Source organism: Podarcis vaucheri, assembly GCF_965113315.1.
Source record: "Podarcis vaucheri genome assembly, chromosome: 1".
Lineage (NCBI taxonomy): Eukaryota > Metazoa > Chordata > Lepidosauria > Squamata > Lacertidae > Podarcis > Podarcis vaucheri.
The window spans coordinates 103,505,857-103,514,742 of NC_138759.1; the positions used below are offsets into that span (position 1 = coordinate 103,505,857).

The 8,886-nt window shown below is 45.2% G+C and overlaps 1 protein-coding gene across 2 annotated transcripts in view; it reads left to right on the plus strand.

Annotated features, from left to right (window-relative positions):
- Positions 1-1,097: 1,097 nt before the first annotated feature.
- The window catches only part of LOC309519074 (uncharacterized protein), a 125,868-nt gene continuing 118,079 nt past the window's right edge, over positions 1,098-8,886 (plus strand). For both annotated transcript variants that reach the window (XR_014213669.1, XM_082199874.1), the window contains exon 1: positions 1,098-1,212. The gene's annotated coding sequence lies outside the window, so the exon portion shown is untranslated. The remainder of the gene's footprint in view (positions 1,213-8,886) is intronic.

The window sequence follows — 8,886 nt, forward strand, 5'->3', positions numbered from 1 at the left end:
AAGTACCAATCCCAGGCAGCCAGATCCCAAGTCTTTTTCATCTGAAGGAGGTCTTTTCGGATCTGGTCTGGAGCTCTAAAGCACAGTGACCCTTCTGAAAGAGCTACAGCGAACCTACACCAATAATACTAATACTAATACTGATAGCAACAACCTCCTTTTCTGAATTCTCGATTACACGTCTCCCTCCCCTTTATCTGAAGTGCAAGTGCTTAACATGTAATCTCATTACCACCCCTTTATATATTATTCCTACATCTCTAGATTATTAACTAGGACACGAGGTGGTGGGGTGGTAGTGGGGGGAAGAGCCAACTTGCTTCCAAATATTCCCCCCCCCCTTCGCTTTAAAGCAAAGAAGGAGTTTTAGATTTATTCCCCCCCTTCAAATAAATGGGAGTTACACGGGCAATCCTTTGCGAGGAGGACAGAGACCGAACCAGACCGTGGGAAGGTCCTGGTGGATTTAGAGAAAATACACTGCCGCGGCCAAAATAATTCCTAGACACTTAGGAAGTCCCCCCCCCCCCCGCAGAGCCATCCTTTAGTTTCCACAAACTCCCGAAACACGCGTGGAAAGAGGGAGGGGGGGAAGCGGGGGGGGGAACGATCTCCGAAGAGACTTTTTGCAAGATTGGTACCTAACCGCTCAACTCTTAGTAGCAAGGATGCTTTATTATTATTATTATTATTATTATTATTATTATTATTACGCTGCTAAACAGGGAGAGAGAGGGGTTTGGGCTGAAGATTTGTGTCAGAAAATAGCAGCATAAAAAAATTAATAAAAATGAAGCCTATCACCACTGAGGAAGAAGAGGCGAAAAACAACTTTCACCTCCGTGGTTAGGACGCGCGGCTTCGTGAAGCTACAGGAGGAAGGCAAGTGCTCTTTTCCTGGGCTAAGCAAGATTTTGACATCAGCGCCGAAAGCGAAGGGAAAACTGATCGATGCTCTGCTTCGCCCCCTCCCAGACAAACGAAGCGTCTCCCTTGCCTTGGCTTCGTCCAAGTCTCCAGTCCCATCCTTGGCAGGAAGTTGCCGTGGGGGAAAAAGGGAGGGAGAAAAAAAAGAGGAAAAAAAAGGAGAGACTTACTTTCGAGTAAACTTAGAGATGCTTGGGAGACGCACGTGTGAGATTTGCAGCACGAGGCTGGGCATGTTGACACAGAAGGATGCCCAGCACGGGTTTCAAGGGGGCTGACGCTCAAGTAAGCCTCATTTTATTTATTTGGTTGTTTATTTACATTGTCATTATTATTATAGCACACTCTTGGGAATTCAAAAAGAAAGGAAAAGAAAACCCCCCCACCTTCAGTTCCACAAGCCACCAAATTAGCAGCTTGAGCAAATCAGACGTCGGGTGGATGGGGCGGACGCGACCCCGTCTGGCGCTGAGGAGCAACAAAAATAGGGTCCCCGCGTGTCTTTCCCCTTCCCCATCGCTGCAACTTTCCCCCTGCGTAAAGAAAAGAGGAGCCTTGGGGCCAGCCAAACGTGTCTGCCGAAGAAGAGGATGCCAGGCGGGCACCGGGCTCTGCCTTGCCCTCCCCCGATTGCCCCCTTTGTTCCATTGCCTCCATCCCCCACGCGAGAGGGGCCGTGGGAAGCGGGCGGCGGGGGGAGCGCGCGCCTCGGCCCCCCTTGGCCCGGCCTGTCCACGGACTGCGCCACCAGCGGCTCCTCTCCGGCCGGGCTCTCCTTTTCCCCCACGTGACGCCGCGGCCCTATTTCCGGTTGGCCGGGGGGCTGCGGTGGGAGACGAGCGAGCGGCCACCTGCCTCCCTCCCTCCCTCGCACGAGCCTCCCCCGCCGAAGGGCGGCCGGGGGCTCATTAGCATGAGAAAAGGGCGCGCGCTCTGCCTCGGCGTCTCCCGCGCGCTCTCCGTCTCCCCGCGCATATGGCGAGGGCCCGCCGAAGCAGGCAGGCGAGGTCGGAGCCAGGGGCTCCTCAGGGTGACGGACGGACGGGCGTGGGGGGGGGGGAACGACTCTTTCTTGAAAGGCGCTGGGAAAGGGCTTGGCCAACTCGGCGGCGGCCCTTCCCGAGACTGCGCTTCCAGAGGATCCTGCAGGTTACCCAGTTAAGCGTAGGATTGTTGGCCTGCTCTCTTCTGGCCCGGGCTGCCAAGAAAGTGTCTGTGAAATTAGAGGTATATTGATGACAGGGGAACCTCACTCGCTCCCATTGTGTCTGGGTGGATTCAGATGAGCAGCTTTTGACATTTGGGATTTTGGGGTTGCTTGGGTAGGTTTCTTTTCCTGCAAACTGAAGGCATGCAGAATTGGGTTGCCTAATAGTACTCAGCAAGCAACGGGCCTTCCTGTTTTCTGCAAGCCGCAGTAGGAAAAGTGTATGCCGTTTTTTCTGTTTTCTCTTTAAAGATGCAGTTTAAAAGGAGCTTCACTTTTTGGCTTGTTCATTTGGAAGGAGACAGCCCCCCGGCATATAACGCTTGGTACACATGGCATCTCAAGAATACAGCATGCCCTGGAGGAAGAGGAGGATTGGTCTGCTTAAAATTCATAATCCTTACAAAGTGGCTGCCCCATTCATGAAGTGTTCCTTCTTTGTAGGGGGAATAAACACAATCACAGTGAAGAGAAAGAAAAGACATTTATTCACGGAGTAGTAATGCTTCTAAACCACACAAATGCAGGGCCAGTGTTTCATAATTTAGTATTATTTTTGCATTGATTTGTATATGAAATAGGTGGAGTTTCATTGTGCATTTCCCGGGGTTGATTGTTTCACCATCCAATCTGTGAGCTCAGAGGCTTGCATTTGTGAGCTGTGAATATGTGCTGTGTAGTTCACTGGGCATACGTGGGTCACCTCCAAGGCAAAGAAGTGGTAGCTGAGGGCTGGTTTCTGTGTTGCACTCTTACCCCTTCTTTAATTTTGCTGCAAGTACACTTCTCGGGCAGGCAGTGGATGCATGTCTGGTGCAGACACACTTCACACCTGTTCTTTGCCTATGAGGAGAAGGGGAACTCCAGGCTGCCTTCCTAGAACAGGGAGATTTCAGTAATTCAGTAGCTTAAGCCAAGTCAAATTTCTCTCTGGAAGGGATTGTAAGAAGAATTGCACAGTGTGGCCAGCTGGAACTTTGTAGGATTGTTGTGTTTTTTTTGTACAGACACCTGATATTTTCATAAGAGGTAGATTTTTTTGGGGGGGAAAAGATGATCAGCTGGTGCTCGAGTTCTGCAGCCACATTTTAGCTGAAGTGTAAGCATCTTGTACTGACACTCACATTGCAGAACTATAAAATGCAAAAGGATCAGACATTTTCACAAGAGGACATATACCACAACATGTTGTGACACTTTTTTCCAGCACCTAACAGGAATGTTCTTGTTTAGGGTTACTGCCAGCCACCTGGAGATGTCTTTTTCTAATTCTTAGGAGCTCAAGGAAGCCAATTTACTCTCCCTCTGTGGTTTTCTATCTCTTTCTTTTCCTGCGTTCTGTTAAGACTGAGCATGTTCAGTTTGGGATTGTTTTGTTAGTTTTCTTTTTTTTACTTCTGCAAACCTTGAGGTTTCCTTTGAGCATTCTGAGTGCACCGAGTTCCTTGTTAGAGGGAACAATTGTGCCTGATTAACATAACTTGCATATCATTTTAAAAAAACATGGCAGATACATTTGGAGGATATTGTTTGCTCTATGCTATACTATCCCCTCCCCCGATAAAGTTCTTATGCACAGACTTGGAAATGGCAACATATGATGAATTCCTGTATCATTCCCATGTCAAAACAGCACTATGAATCACTGCTTCGTCCATATGATATTCAGGTCACTCCTGTTTCAGTTCTAGGATTGGGCTATGTATCCTGATATATAATAATTGTTTAAAATTTTTACTTTTATATTTATTACAACTTACACCCTGCTTTTCACCATCAGCATCCCGAAGTGGCTTACAGAATAAAAGTATGCAACATACAAAGTTTAAAGCATAAATTGAAACATCAGAGACTTAAAACTTCAGAGCGGCATTCACGGTGCGGAGGCCTCCAAAAATAAAAGAGTTCTAATCTGGTTTCTGAAACTTGGCAGGGATTGTGCTTCCCTGGTTTCTAGTGGGAGGGAGTTCCACAGAGCTAGGTTCCCTACACTGAAGGCCAACTCCTTGTTGACATGAGTTGTGCTTCTGGTTCCCTGTGGGAGTACTAATATTGCTGCCCCTAGATGATCTCATTGATCATTTTGGGAGACATGGGTTAAAGCATTCTGGACCTAAGTTGTTCTGGAGTTTGCACACTAGTATCTTGAACCTGGCCTGGTCCTCTGTTGTTTGCCACTCAGTGGCAAAGCGTTTGCTTTTTCTACAGGATGCCTCACGTCCAATCCCTGTTCCTTCCGTTAAAACAAGGACATCCAACTCCCAAGAGACTGCAATCTGCTTCCGGGAAAAACTGGCAGTGATCTACCCATTTTTTTTGGGGGGGGAGTTCACAGTTGGGGGGAGGAGACATGAGTCTAAATAACGCAAGCGATAAGGATCCTGCGATCATCCGGGGATCAACCTGTCTATTGCGGTCAACCGGTTGGACACCCCTGCGTTAAGAGATGACCATGTTGCAGTTGATGGAGAAGATGAAGGGACCCTCTGCAAGACACAGGAGAGTATTCTGGTCTTGTAGGTGAAATTGTGCTGGTAAAAGGCAAAGCAGCTTCCTGTCGGGAAGGGCTGTAGCTCAGTCCCAGGTTCAGCCCGCAGCATCAGCCAGGTTCAACCCCTGCCTGAAACCCTGGAGAGTCGCTGTTGGTCAGTGCAGATGATACATGCTTAAATGGACCAGTGTTTGATTCTGTATAAGGCAGCTTCCTGCATTCCTGTCTCTGCATATTTGCAAGTGTATTAGAAGTGTGTTTGTCCTTTTGAAAGTAAGTGGATAACACAATCCTGGGTGGATTCCTTTAGTGTTCATTCTTGGGATATAAGGGGCAGTTGCCGCTCTTGCATTTCCCGTGACACCAATATTCAACTCCGGGTACTCTCTCTGGTGAAGTTGGTGGTTATTAGCATTCCTTCCTTCCCTTTGTTTACAGTTTCTTATTTACTTTGTTGAATTTTTTAAAAGTTGCAAGAATTCTGTCAAATACATATATTCAACAGTATTTAGGCCTCAAAAAATAAAGATGCATTAGAAAGATGCCTATTATGCTTCAGAATTATTAATTGACATTTTTTATGATGAATAATTAATCATTGGAATAATTTTTGTATCTCTGATCTGAACACATATTTGCATATCTAATGTCTGATTTTAAATGTGGTTTCTTTAGTTGCATTCTCCCAGGACAAAGAGATGAAGTAAGAAACATCCTAATGTGAAACTATCCCCCCCTCCACCACCTCCTTGGGTTGCACTTGTAAAAGTGGGTTTATTGAGAGAGAAATTTAACTCAAGATATGAAGTTGTCAACAAACTTTGTATGCCTTATGGGTGCATTGTAGAAAACATATTCAGATATGACTGGCATGAATTAATCCATTTAGGTCCTACTTCCTTAAATTCTGTGATAAGTTTAAGATCCACATTTAATTTATTTGACAAGTGGCCTGGTCCAATGGATGCTTTCTTGGAAATAAATCTTGCTAAAATCAGTAGGCTTTATAGTCATAGATAGATCGATAATCTGGCTATCTATGACATACATATCTCTGTCCTTTTTAAAGCTGTGTTTATATGACTCTTAGCCATACTCCATTTATTGCTGTATGTTTAAGCATAGGTACAAGCCCAATGCTGATCCAATTGATCTTCTCAGCAGGCCCTACTGAGAGAAAGCTGGAGGAAACATATCTCTCTGTATATATCCCATTTGTTAGACACCTGCTACTGTAAAAGTCTTGATGTGACTTACAGCTTAGTGCAAAACACATTCTATGCAAGGCATTCTGAATTTAAAACAAAAGCAGCACCTTCAATAAAATAACCAGTGGATTAAAAAAAATTCAAGCCAACCCTAGAAAATACACATCATCATAATAATCAACAAGCCAAAAATGCCCACAGAGACAGCCATGACGTTAACCAAATGCCTAGGAAAATATGAAAGCCCTTGCCTGGTGCTGGAAATAGGTTGGTGCCAGGTGAATATTCTTTCAGAGAGTGTTCTACACAGCGGAGACTACAGGCAAAGGCCACCTCTCTTCATAATCCTCTGCATCTTCATCCAAGGAGGAACTCAGATGATGACCTCATGGTTTGTATAGGCTCATGTCAGAAGAGGCCTTCAGTTAGGTAATAGGCCCCCAAACTGTGTAAGGTTTTATAGGTTAAAAGCAGCACTTTGAATTGGACTCAGAAATGTATGGGTCAATATTTTTTTACCAATAATAGTTGTTCAGCAACAATATACACTTTGATACGGAAAAACCCATGCACTAGCTATGAAATTGTTGTGTGTTCTAGGTTAGGATAAATTCTCAGTCTGTGGTAGGCAGCAGCCAGAAATCTTGATTCTAAGTGGTCATATAATAAGACCAGAATCTGGAGGAGGACAAACTTGTGTTTTGTTTCTGCCTTTGATTTGATTCCACCATAGAACTTTTATCAGGATTTACACCTCATTCACCTTTTGTTTTATTTTGTTTTAAAGCCCCTGACAGATTTCCCCCATTAATATAAAATTCTCCTGACTGCTGTTCTAATAAGAGAACTGTGATTGTGCCTGTAAGATCCTTCAGGGATGGAGGGAATTGCAGAGTGTATGGTTTTATGGCAACAGCTTTAGTATCAAACAAGAACTTACACTGAGTACTACCTGAGTCTTTCATGGCTTCTTGACTTGACTTGCTCTTGCTTGTGGAGAAGAGCACACACTTGAGTCCTAAATAAAACCTAGGCCAGAACTGCTCCAGATTGAAATATGCTAGAACCGAGGTAGGAAAATAAAATGCAGGACTCTTGGGTTGAGCTTTTCCATTCCACTACTTGTGCTGGGATTGTGTAAAATACAGTTGTACCTTGGAAGTCAAACGGAATCCATTCAGGAAGCCTGTTCGACTTCCAAAACATTCAAAAACTGAAGTGCGGCTTCCAGTTGGCTGCAGGAAGCTCCTGCAGCCAACCGGAAGCTGCAAAAGCCTGTTGGACGTTCGGCTTCCAAAAATAGTTCACTAACAGAACAGTCACTTCCGGGTTTGCGATGTTTGGGAGCCAAAACTTTCGGGAACTAAGCTGTTCCCAAACCAAGGTACGACTACTGTATGTTGATGCCACAAATAATCCTGGCCATGCATTTTGTTTATTTATTTAATCTGTGAAATTTATATACTGCCCTTCATTACAAAATGTTCCCGTGGTGAACCTGTTGTTTATGCTGAGTAGAGGAAGCATCCTTCACGATTTCTAAAATTGGTACCCACCTGTCATCTCTTCTGAAGAGCACATAAGAAAGATTGCTCATGTGATAAATGTTTTCAGGATCTATTTTGCTAAAAAAGCACCGCCTGGAGGGTTGGGGAGGGGGGCAGCGTCTTGAAATTACACTTCCAACATGAAGATATCTTAAATAACACGTTGGAATTTACATTTTACCTCCGCTTTATTGCAAAGTTGCCCCTAGATCTCACCAATCTCATGCAGCCCATGAAACTAGCAGAGTCCCACAGTGCACCCCTCTGCATGCTTGCTCAGAGTTAAGTAGCCGTTTGCTCAGTTTGGGTGTTCTCCAGGTTAAATGACAAGGACAACTCCCAAGAGGTACAGCTCCCCAAAATAATTCGAGCTATCCCATTCACTACTTCAGCTTTCAGCCGTAGTATTATCGCGGTCCCGTTTTACATAGATGAAATCCTTGCTGCCCTAATAACAGTCTTTGCCAGCCCTTTGCTCCCCCAAAGTAGAAGTGTGCTAAAGATTGCATTCTCAATCTGCTAGACAGACTCTGGGTTTCACTGCCAACATTTCCTAGGCCTGCCTAATTTGTGACCTATCAAGTTGATTGCAGCCAAGTAACCTTTTATAGTCGCCTGCCAGATTCTTGACGACTCCCCCATTTTGCAGTTCCAGGCAGGCAGAAGAACCAGGAATTTATTGAGCCACTTAGTGCATGCTGCTATCCGTGGTTGGCGAGTTGTGTTTAACTTGGCGGGTCACAGGTTTGCAGGGCCTGCTGTGTACCCAGGCAGAACTGGGAGTCCTGAAAACTGCAGCAGACATATTGAATCACCCCAGTGGTCTTTCCAGCCCAAACTTGTAAAAAAAATGAGCCTGATTCTGCTTTAAAATATTGAGCAGCAAAGCAAGCTTAATTGAGAGAGGTGGGTGCAATCCCTTGAACTTTTATTTTATTTATTAAATTGGTATACCACCCTTCCTCCGAAAATCTCAGGGGGGTGGTTCACAGCATGAAAATACAAAATGAAAACACGAAATACATAATGAGAACAAGAACAAACCAATCCGATAAGCCCCCACATGCTGCAAACACATTAAGAAAACATAGAATGTTGATCAGCCAAAGGCCTGGTTGAAGAGGAAGGTTTTTGCCTGGGGCTTAAAAGTATATAATGAAGGTGCCTGCTGAACCTCCCTGGGGAGAGCGTTGCACAAATGGGGAGCCACTACAGAAAAGACCCATTTTCATGTTGTGACCCTCTGGACCCCTCATGTAGGAGGAACATGAAGAAGGGTCTCGGAAGATGATCTCAGGTAGGTTCATATGGAGAAAGTTGATCCTGAGCTGTTTAAGGCCGTACAGGTGAAGACTAGCACTCTGAATCGGGCCAGGAAACTAATTTGCAGCTAGTGCAGTCAGGCCAGGACTGGTGTAATATACTCAAACTGTCTTGCCCTGGTGAAAAACTTGGGCACCAAATTCTGCACCAGCTGAAGTTTCCGAACCGTCTTCAGAGGCGGAG